Source organism: Lepidochelys kempii, chromosome 13 (genome assembly GCF_965140285.1).
Source record: "Lepidochelys kempii isolate rLepKem1 chromosome 13, rLepKem1.hap1, whole genome shotgun sequence".
NCBI classification, from domain to species: domain Eukaryota; kingdom Metazoa; phylum Chordata; order Testudines; family Cheloniidae; genus Lepidochelys; species Lepidochelys kempii.
In genome coordinates, this window is record NC_136392.1 from 19,789,323 (window position 1) to 19,801,515 (window position 12,193).

Here is a 12,193-nt window from a genome sequence, read left to right on the forward strand (position 1 = left end):
CCAGGCCTGTCGAATACCTGCCAGGTGGTAACCCTAAGAGGGGAGTCATGCCAGCGTGATGTCACAGCACCACGACGGCACAGGGGCACGGTCCCACCATGATGTCAACGTGCCGGCACCAGGTGTTGCCGTGAGCCATGATGTCCCCTCCTTGCATCCTGTTTTGTCGACGTGTCGCAAGTGGACATAATGTCATGTTCTGCCATAGGGAGGTGGGGCCCCAGTGGGCAAGCTCATGAAGGGTTGGACTAGATGATCTCTTGAGGTCCCTTCCAACCCTGATATTCTATGAAAGCTTATGCTCAAATAAATTGGTTAGTCTCTAAGGTGTCCTGTGAGGGGGTGCTGCCTGGGACTTAATGTGCATGGCTGGAAATACCCATAAATCAAAACCAAATAATAAACACCGGTCTGTGCAACCAGATGAACCACGTCTGGCGTCATGTTGTGGCCACTGTTTTTCTTGCCTGTTCTGATGGGGAGAGAGAAGAAAACGACCCCACAAAAACCCAGGTAGCCTTCTAAAATACGTGTCTGTCTGTTCACACTCTGTTTTACCATGGTGATAATGTAAAATGATTTTTGAATATGGTTGTAACATATTTTAGTCCCATCAGCATAGGTAAAACCAAACTCTGTTATAACACAGTTGGGATTACATCACATCACCCAACAGGGCATGTGATCATGTAGATAGGCCATTGTTGGATTGTCTTTCATTGTAAAAGTTCCCCCAGAACTTTACAAACAACATACATTCATCACTGAAACAGAGTCATCGCTGGACAGAATCTGGTAAATCTGAACTGGAAAATCAAAGATTGTGGAACTTTTCTAAACTTCACCCACTTGAGCTGCCAAAATTAGATGCAGCTATCAGTAGATTGTGAAGATGTTCAAATATGATCATGCATACTGTCTGGTCTTTGGTGGACTCCTTGGACTTGGCTTCTTCATGAGGGGTGGGGGGAGTAAATGACGATGCTTTCTCACACCCACCCACTCACGGCACTGAAATGAGCTGTTACTGAGCAGATTGTATGATGATTCTCTCTCCTTTCAAACATGCTTTGATGAGCAATGAAAATTAACAATGTTGACCTTTATTATAGTATCACTACTGGCATTTGAGTTAACCGCCATTAGAGTGGGGCAGTTCACATGTCTGGGAGCTATTGTTTCCGGCTTTCTTCAAACTCAAGACATTGATGCATCAGTTACACTTTTACAGTCACAAAGGAAAGGGCAAAATCAATTTCAAAGCTCCCTTCCCTTATTCCCATAAATACTCTCTATACTCCACCTAACTGGATAGGGGAATGAAAAACAAATACTGACTCTACCTCTGTTTGTTGTACCTCTGTCTCTTCTCATATGAGTAAAACAATGAAAAAGTCAATACCTCTGATTAACTTGGGGATGAACTGCGTGCTATCTTTAAATTTAAACACGGTAAGGAAAAAATGCACGCATGTGCTTCTGTGAGCTCTCTTCCCCTTCAGCAGCAAGCTTCTCCATGCTTGCCTAGCAGGACTGGCTAGACTCCTGCTGGGTTTCAGATAGGTCCTGGCTCTGCATGGTTGGTGTCCCCTGCTGTATCTCCCCTCTCCTCCTCCTTTCTATTCACAGCAGGGGTCACTGTCTCAGGCTCCACCTCCACAGGGGTCTGCAGTGTGCTGGTGGGATCTCTGCCAAATATGGCCTGCAGCTTGTAAAAGCGGCAGGTCTGCAGGGCAGCACCAGATCCACTGTTGCCTTCTCCAGATATGTGGTATCCCTGGCAAAGTTCCTTTGCATTCACTTGGAACTGCTGCTCATCTCTGCTGTATCCCTTTTCCTGCATCCCCTGTGCAATCTTCTCATAGATGTCCAAGTTTTTTATGACTGTTTCACAGCTGTGCTTGCACCAACTTTTCTCCCCACAGGCCCAGGAGATCCAACACTTCCCGTCTACTGTGGGCAGGAACGCATTTACTACCTTGTGTGTGTGGAGCCAGAATGGTTGTTTGGGCTGTTACACGCAACAAGGATCAGTTGCTAGGTGTGCTTACCAAGGTGGGCAATCAGGAAAGGCATTTCAAAAACACACAAGGCTTTTAAAGGTGGAGGGAAGGGGAGGCAGGAGCAGAGGTTTCTGGCCTCTGAGACTCCTGGACACTGGAGTTTAAAATTGTGACCAGACCATTGTTGGACAGCTGTTGGAAAACTGTTAGGGTTGACAGAGGTCATGCAGAGTCCACAATTGCACTGTAGGATCTTAAGTAAAGTAGGTTGACCATAGCTCTATGCCCTTCAAGGGAGGTGGTTTTACTGTGTTACCATAATGGGTTCTTACATTGGCTGGAGACAAAACTCAGTGTAGTCACATGCACAAATAGGTTGATGCAAGGTGACGGATATCAACTTAACTTTGTAGTGTAGACCAGGCATCAGTTCACATTTCCAAGGTTGACTTCACAGCTGAAACAGCAAGAGACTTACTCCTTTAAAATGAAAGCTGAGACTGGAAAATAAGAAGCAAACTTAAGAGAGGTGCTGATCTGCTATAACACAGTGTTCCAGCCCAGTTCATACCCTGTCTCTAGTATATTGCATCTGGTTAACAACACACAGCAAAAATACAGAATTTAGCAAAGACAGCAAAGGAGAAGCCCATGTCTGGCTACCTAGATTCCCATATCAAAGTCATCCCGTAGTATGTGAGCAAATGAAACTGAAAGGGAATGGAGGAGGGGGCTGTAGTGAGGCAGACTAATTAATATCATTGGTAAATTAGCTAGGGCACCAGAGTTTATATGCCAATTTTGAGGAAAGGAAACTTGGAATTTTTAATGGATACAAATGGTCAGAGCCTTGGTTGTACTTCTCATCTAAAAACTGGCTACAAGATAACCAGACGTGCAATAAAGAAGCTATTTTCAGCATGCAACTTTAATACTTAGACCTTCTAAACAACTTTATAATTTAAAGGCATAGTGTAACACAAAGCAGGGGGAAATCAACAAAGCAAGCTGAAAACCTATGCATTTTGACCACGCATGTAACCAGAGCACACTCAACACATTAGATTGGGCTTTGCATCCTGAGTAGGGTGACCAGACAGCAAGTGTGAAAAATCAGGACTGGGTTGGGGGTAACAGGAACCTATATAAGGAAAAGACCAAAAATCGGGACTGTCCCTATAAAATCGGGACATCTGGTCACCCTAATTCTGAGACCCATCATCTCTGGGCCCTTCCTCCAGCTGAATATGGGAAATTGCATGCTGGGACCTGTCATCTCCATGGGCCACACTGTGTAATCAGGTCATCTGTGAAAATTAAATGCGCTTCCTGAGACATGACTCTCCTAGTAAGTCACTAATATGGTCTCTGGCAGGAAATACCGAGACTTTACCCTATTAGAAGCCTAACTTTCTTCTCCTTTTCACATGCACCAAAAAAATCTCTAGGCAGGAAAGTTCACAGCTGAATCTCAGCTGCTTCTTTGTGTGTGCAACATCAGGAATTCTGCATTCTCTTCCCAGTGTATCACTCGCTTACTGTGTGAGCAAGTATGTCACTAAGCAGTTAGATACCATTGTGATGGATGCTATAAAAAAGTTTTTGCTATAACTGGGGGGATAAAGATGTCTTCACAGGCCATGTGAGGCTTAATTAATGTTTGCAGAGTGCTTTAGGCTGCTCACTCAGATGGCATGTGCTCAGGAAAGGCAAAGGATCATTATTAACATAGAAAGCTTTTCCCTTCAACTTTATGCATCACAAGTGATTTCCAAATGCTTGTTCTATTTCTGAGCATGCATCTGGTTCTGCATAACATCATTTCAAACCACACGTGTCTAACAAGAGATAAGGATGAAGTCGTCCTAGTGCTATCAACTGTGGGAAAAGAAGCAGAATATGCCATGAGGTTATCCTAATCATTTACAAAAATAAACTGCTGTGGTATGTGAATTGGTTGGGCCAGACTGAGCAAATGGTGCATCCCATATGTATCTATGTGTTAGTTGAATGAAGGGGCAAGAATTAAGTCCTTGAAATGTAATCTTGCTTGGGCAGTTTCTAAAGCAAAGTGTAGCATATCTGGCCAAGCCTTTTTGGAGACAATTCACTGCAGTTCTTTGTGCAACACTACTGGCAAGAAGCTATCAGGATTGTGGATTAGTGCTGTCCATATTAATCGCAAGGGTCTCCTTACATGATAGTGAAGATGTGGAACTTTCCTCTGTGTTCAGTGTAGTAGATGATGATTCATTCTGCTTGTTTCTGTTTTTTCACAAGTGACAGATAGATCCTTAGTAGAATTGAAGAATTTAGAATGTTTTACTTTTTAACCAGATTATTTAACATATTGGAATTTCAGAACAGGAAGGTCTGGATTGTTGACAATTCAAGCTTATAATTTTACAATTACAGGTAACATATGTGTTCCTTTGATCACTGTTGCTCTAACCTGTGTACATGGCTGGGCAGTGACCTGTCTTGTGGATCGTATGTGTTTTAGAAACACTAAGATGCTGTAGTTTGCTCTTTTATAAACCCAATTAATCACTTTTCTGCCTGCTAATAATAATCACTGGACTTCTCTTTTGTAAAATGTTTAGTCTTCCCCATTATTAATGATTGCCACTTCAGTTGGATCTACTGGGCACAATTAATAGTGGAGTTTTCATTTAGGAGAATTGTTTTCCCAGGAGTGTAGTTCAGTTCCTGTAGGTATTTTCTTTTAGGCTGAACTGTATTCAGTTATCCAATCCTTACAACCTGCTTTGAAAACATCACTTGAAGTCATTCATCCCTAAGGAACATTAATAATTAAGTATTGGGCCAAGTTCTGCCTTCAGTTACTCATACATGGCTGTCACTACTGTTGACTTCAGCTATTCTTTAATTGGACACTCAAATAGTTTCCACAAAATCTAGATGTTTTGTCAAGGCTGGGAAACTCTCCAAATACAAACACCCTAACTGCTACAGAGTTCCCAAATTAGTTTCACTGGAACATGCTCTACTGGCATCCAGTAAATACGGTATTCTTTCACTGTTAATGTCTGGGTGTTAACATATATGGTTTATCCATAATTCCCCAGTGAAGCACCAGTCTTTTCAGTCTTCCCTGCTTACTGTCTTTTTCTAGTACCTCAAGAAAGCAGTGTTTGGTGGGGAGTGGAAATCTACAAGGTCCATATTCTTACGTGCTTGCATTGGTCCCACAATGACAAGATCTTTCTTTTCTTTTTATTTCTCCTTGTCTGAAGCACTTGCTCACTATTTAATAATTTCCATATTTTCTTACTGTATGTACCATTACTGCATTGTTAGCATCCTTGCCCTTCTGAGACTCTCCACTCTTCTGTCATGTCATGTGGATAAATGAGTCATTCTATTTGTGATCTGCTGAGCTGATTGGCAGCTAGTCAGGGTAGTATTTTGCGCTCTGTGGCTGTTACTAATGCTGCTAAAAGTTTTTTAATATATTTTTTCTCTGTCTAAATCTTTAACAGGTTGAGTCACTGTTTCATTCCCATCCCCTAAATGAGTGTGCACACAAGAGTCACTGTTATTTTGATAAAGGGGTTATAATCTCTATCTTTCTAGTTTTGTTTGACCAGTTGGTTCTTTCAGAATTTGTTAATTTAGGGTCTCATCTAAACCCCTAGAAATGGGAACCTTTCCACCGACTTCGGATCAGGCCCATTGTTTCCTGAAGGTGATTGGTAAAACAGTTGGAGAGACATATTAGTATCTATCTAACATTCAGGAATTCTATTATTGAGCTATTTCTTCTCATTGTTTACAGATGCAATAGTAAAATGCAAACATATTGAAGAGTACCAAAAATAAAAGAAAAAAGAAACTTTTGAAAAAACTTTAAAGACAGACATGCTAGTATGAATATTGTACAGAACTGCAGTGACATCTGTGAATCAACCTCCACAGGGACCAGCAAAACTAGGTTGCCAAGCAGAGGCAGGTCTTTAATTAAAATGTGAACATTTCACTGGAAATCAAAAAGATCTTAAACTCTGACTTTTGGGTCCAGCTGAGCTGCACTGGGTATAGGACCTGAGAAGGAAGGGCCAGCATGTCTCTCCCAACCCCTAGGGCTGCTGGTGCCTGTTAGAGCCTCAAGGCTGTTCTGACTTGCACTGGTAGTAACAGCCCACAAGGACTGTTATTTTAGCCTGGGGTTATTGGAACCCAGGGCACACCAGCCAGCCCTCTTCACATCCCAGCACATTCCCAATGCATACCAATGCCAGAGGTACTATTTCAGAGTAACAGCCGTGTTAGTCTGTCTTTGGAAAAAGAAAAGGAGTACTTGTGGCACCTTAGAGACTAACCAATTTATTTGAGCATGAGCTTTCGTGAGCTACAGCTCACTTCATCGGATGCATAGAGGTACTATGCTATTAGAAAGTAGCATAAAGCCAGCTCTCCCGCCTGGTGGTACTAATTAGAGCTGCTTTATGATCCCTTTGTGCTGCCAGAGCATTGTAAAGCATCTATGTGAGGACTGACCGCCCTTAATTTAAAGTGACCACTTCAGATATGGGGTTGCCAATGGAATTTGGGGTCTTTAGTTTGTGCTTCTTTGTGTTCTGATATCCCTTTAGAATTAAAACAGACCAGGTAAGCTTTCAAACGGAGCAGTGTACACCCCCACCCATGAACATAACTCCAGTCACTATTTCAAATGTTTTTCATCTTTTTTTCTGGACCTCTATTTTGGTTCAAATGAGGTTTTGCTGCCTCTCAGCCAATGCCCTCCCATTGGAGCCTGCACTGAAGTCATGCTGTTAAATCTATAACATCAATTATTCCTACAGCAATAGGAGAGGCAGCATGACCCTAGTGGAGTAATGTCGGGACTGGGAGACAGGAACTCCCAAGTTAATCCTGCTTCTGTCAGTGACCTGCTGTGTGGCCCTGGGTCAGTCCCTTAACCAGTTAACTGCTCTCTCATTTATAAAATGGAATAATAAAATTAATGCAGCCCAAAGGGGTGTTGGTAACCTTAATTAACTCCTCTTTGCATACAGTTTGGAAGATATAGATTACTATGCAAGTGTTTACTCTTGTATTTATTAATTGATTCTGCTGTTATATACTCACAGTTATGAATGACTTTGCTCCAGGATTTGGAAGAAGTAGCAGCAAGTCGGGGGGGGATCATAGGTCTTTATGTAAAACATAAAAATACCTCAGCTGGTATCAACTGGTAAAGCTATGAGAGCGCTGCTGATTTACACTAGCTGGGGCCCTGGCTCAGATATCTTCAGTGATAGCATATATAACAATACAGAAAAATACAGAGCATGGCCATTTCTCTTTGTTCTTGACGTCCTCTCTCTTTCTTTCCATTGTGCTCTAGTCACAGACTTCCGCTTTTCAAGAGGATGCTCTGAAGGCAGTGAAGGAGTTAATACTTCTCATAAGTTGTGTTAATCATGTAAATCCTCCTGGCCTCATCACTGACATTTTAGATGCTAGATTTTTGTCGCACTGCCAGGAAGTGTTTAACATGTTACAGTTGCTCATGTTGTTTTTGCAGTGGTTTAAAAAAGGAGGGGAAAACAGTCGCCTTGTGTTTCCAGTTAGGAGACTGAATACATTCCTAAAGGAAAAACACATGATCACACAGATGCCTGAGATAAATCCCTGCCCACATTTTATATTTAAGTTGAATTATTATTGTGCCCAAATCTGATAGCTAGAACTGTTGCCTGGCTTGACTTTTCCAAACATGTTTCTCCTTCTGTTCAGAAACTTTAAGGGAAGAAAGCGAAAAATGAATTCCTTCAACTTCTTAAAAAGATTTACTTTTTTGACCACATTACCAACACAAACATTTCTCCCTGCAGTTTGTTTGTTTATTCAAAGCTGGCTGGACACCCAGGCTGTAGGTTCCAGAAATATTTTCAAGATAATAAAAGTGGGCAGCAACCTCCAAAGAGGTTTCAAAAAGATTCACATCTGTATTTAAACTCAAAAATGCCATTTATCAGGGTTTGTAGAAGTTTGAGATTATCCAAGGCTCAGTTGATCCTGGTGCACAGTAATTATTAAAGGTGCTATGGCCAAGATCTTAATAAATGGGTGCCAAAATTAGGCTCCTAAATTCATATTCAGGCATCTAAGTAACTATATGTGCTGAGGAGCTGGCACCTTCTACTGACTTAAATAGTCAATCACTATATCTACCTCCCTCAATTATGCTAGCAGAGGCACAAATACAAAATACAAAACAAAAGAAAACAACCCCTCTCTCCCACAAACCACCAAACCAAACCATATATATATATATATATTCAAATTAGCTGGTCTAGCTTTAAACTTCTAGGAGTGTTTTACAACCAGTCTTGCAAAGTGTCCTTGTAATTGTATTGTGTGCAACCCACTAATTAACATAACCACAGTATTCTTGGTATACACATACATTTCAGAGTCTTTGACAGAGAACAGGATTGCAATGTTTACAGTTTTCCTTTCTATTTACTGGGAGGTTTGACCCCAAGTGAAGAGGGTTTGGTCTTTGGGACATTCTTCTTCGTGTGATGAGGATTTAGGAAACTGCTTTTCTGTTTCTCATTTCAAAACTACAGTTGGATTCTTTTTAGCACAGAAAACTCACACACAGTATTGAGATGAGGCACTTAAGGATACAGGATGCTTCATAAATTACTATTAATAATTTGGTCTTTCTCTTCCAAGTCTTGTCGCTCAGGGTGTGTCACTGCATTCCAGCATGTGTGAGTGTTTTTTCCATCCTAGACTTTTTTTTTTTTTTTTAGTGCCCCTGGGAGTCTAATAACAAGATATCCAGCTCCAGGCCTCATCATCACCTTCAGTGGCATCACTGCTCGGGAGATGCTGAATCAACTGTTCTCCCCTGGGTAATGTTGGGCAAGTTAAACGCAGATGTTTAGTGCTCAGGAAATCAGTACAGACTTTATGCAGAAACTGACCACAGTTTGCAATGTCTCAGGAGTGGGAAAGTGGGGGTGTTGTTACAGGCAGCTATAAAGAATAGCTGCTGCAGATCATGCCTGAGACCACTGGGCCAGTCCAGGAAATTCATATGTTAAGACTTAAAGAATGACTTTTTTGCAGTCACATTTTTGCAGAGTTGAAAGAGCTCACTGAACACAAAAGCAGCACACTCTGCCAGATTTTACCTTCATTAACATTTCAGTATCTGAAGTTAAGTATTTTTTCACTCGTATAAATAGCTCTATTATCAGTTTTCTGTTCTTGTGAAATACAGTCACACTTTGTTTTTCAGATTTCAGGGAAGAGTTTACATTTTTAATTAAAAGTGACCAAAATTTGCCCCTGATCTAACTATATTTGCTACTGCTTTTAGGTCACTTCCCTGGGCTTTGGATCAGGCTGTAGTGGATGAACAATTTGGCACCATAAATGCTTCTAGTGGGTATTCCTCTCCAAAGATGACGCTATTTCTTACAAACACACTTTTCTGGGTTCTCTCATTTCTTGTGTAATTGTATGTATCACATACCATTGGAAGTCAGAATAGGGCCTGATGGTACATGCATGGATTTCAGAAGTTTCCCGTTGTGCCACTAATGAAGAACTGGTTTATAGGCTGAGAAATACTAACACTTTGCAAAAATACAGGATCCTTGGCTAGATGCAATGGTATCAAATAGACACTTCCTCTCGTTGTACACCCACGTACTCACAACGTTTTTAAAATCAAAATCTTGTTGGATTTAGCAGGGATCTCTAGGATTCTCAACTCAACTAAAAAAAAAATGGTGACCAAAATATGAAACCTCCTTGTCACAAATGGTAGCTGGCCATGTAATCTGTGCTCAGTTACCTGTCAGCAGGTGGTGAAATTTGGTTGCCATTTTGTGCAAGGCACCTGACACTTTTAACATGAAGCTGAACAGGGGAAGATTATTGACTCAGGGTATACCCTGAAGCATGAGGATTAAAGTTCTGTGACTCAATGACATTTTAGGAAACATGAGTTGGATGCTAAGGCCTGATTCCGATCTTGCATCAGTATACATCAGGAATATTGCCTTTAAAGTCTGCGGCGTTACATTGTTGTGAAACCTGTCTAACGGGGAGCAGAAATCAGGACCTAAATCTCTACAGGGTTTCTTCAGATCTGCAGTGAAACTCATTATTTTAGCCATTAATAGGGAGGGGGGAGGGATCACAGCCTGTAGCCTTTAGCACCTGCTACACAGAGAGTGAAGGACCTCATTTACTTCTGTTTTATTAGTGCTTCATTCCACTCTCCAAATGCGAGAAGCTCAAGTGACAATCTATCCTGCTACCTACTTTCCTGTAACTAGCTCAGCTGGCTTTTAGGAAGGAAAGGGAAAATCAGAGTATAGCACCTGAAAGTCTCTCTGTTGTAAACAACTCAGAGCAACTCACTTACCAGATCTTCCCTGATACTACATTATGCAGGCTCTCATTTTCTGCTCCTGGTGTGTGCTAGGCCCCGGATGGTAAACAGAAGCCTCCAATAGCTAATCCAACCTAACATTTCATAAATGCACCATATATTTTTTCCCCATTCTGAATTATGCTGAGAGCTACCCATAGCAGATGCTGATACTCATGTCTGTGTCACTCAAACAAGACAGCTTTTGAAAGTAGGATTTTTTTGATGAATAGGTAGCTGGGTGCATGACCTTTGTGGGCTTACACTGAAGAAACCTCTGGATCCCTTTGGACAAACAAACAAACAAGCAGGATTTATGCTTGTTCTCTCTGCTTTGCGCTGTTAAATGGTTGCTGCATTTCATCCCACAGGGTAAAGTGATTCCTATATCATAGATAGTATGTAAGTTAGTTTGTAACGTGCTTTGGGATCCGTCTGATGAAAGGTGCCATATAGATGTATATCAGGATTCAAATTAATCCAAGATTAAAGGCTAAGAATAAAATTAATGCTAGTCACCGTGGGCTTATGGAAAATAAGTCGTTTCAAATAAACCTGACTTCATTCTTTGATGAGATTACAAGTTTGGTTGATAAAAGTCACTGAATAGATGTGATATACTTAGCTTTTCATATGGCATTTGACTTTGTACTGAATGACATTCTGATTTAAAAAATAGCACTATACACTATCAATACAGCACACATTAAATGGATTTAGAATTGGGTAACTGACAGATTTGAAGAAGTAGTTGTCAGTAGGGAATCATCATTGAATGCGGGTTTTCTAGGAGGGTTCCATGGGGGTCAGTACTAGGCCTGATGCTATTCAATATTTTAATCATGATCTGGAAGAGTCACTGCTGATAAAATTTCTGGATGACAAAAAGATTGGTGGAGTGGTAAATAATGATGAGGACAGGGCAGTCATACAAAGCGATCCGGATCACCTGGTAAACTAGGCCCATTCAAAAAAATGTGTTATAATGCAGCCAAATGCAAAGGTCTCCATCTAGGAACAAGGAATGCAGGCCATACCTACAGAATGGGGAACTGTATCCCAGAAAGCGGTGACTACAAAAGGATTTAGGGGTCATTGTGGAGAAGCAACTTAACATGAGCTCCCAGTGCAATGCTAGGGCAGGAAGGACGAATGTGATGCTTGGATGTATAAACAGGGGAGTAGTAAGTACAGCAGGGGGTGATTTTACCTCTGTACAAGAGCATTGGTGAGACCAATACTGGGAAACCGAATCTAGTTCTGGTGTCTGCATTTTAAAAAGGATATTGAAAAACTGGAGGAAAAAACACCCCAAAAATTATTCAAGGGCTGGAGAAAATGTTGTATAGTGAGAGACTTAAAGAGCACAATCTGTTTAGCTTACCCAAAAGAAGACTGAGATGTTGGATGATAACAGTGTATAAGTACCATCATGGGGAGAAAATAGGGCACTAAAGTCCTCTTTCGTCTAGCAGAGAAAGAAAGGCATAATAAGACCCAGTAACTGGAAGCTGAAGCCAGACAAAGCCAAATTGGAAATAAGGAACAATTTTTTAACAGTGAGGGTGACTAACCTCTGTAACAAAATCCTATCTTTTGAAGACTTCAGATCAAGAGTGGATGCCTTTCTGGGTGTGACAAGTTACTGGGCTCAATACAGGGTTAACTGCGTGAAATGTAATGGCCTATGTTACACAGGAGGACAGGCTAGATGATCTAATGCAGTGGTTCTCAACCAGGGGTTTGGGGCCCCCCGAGGGGC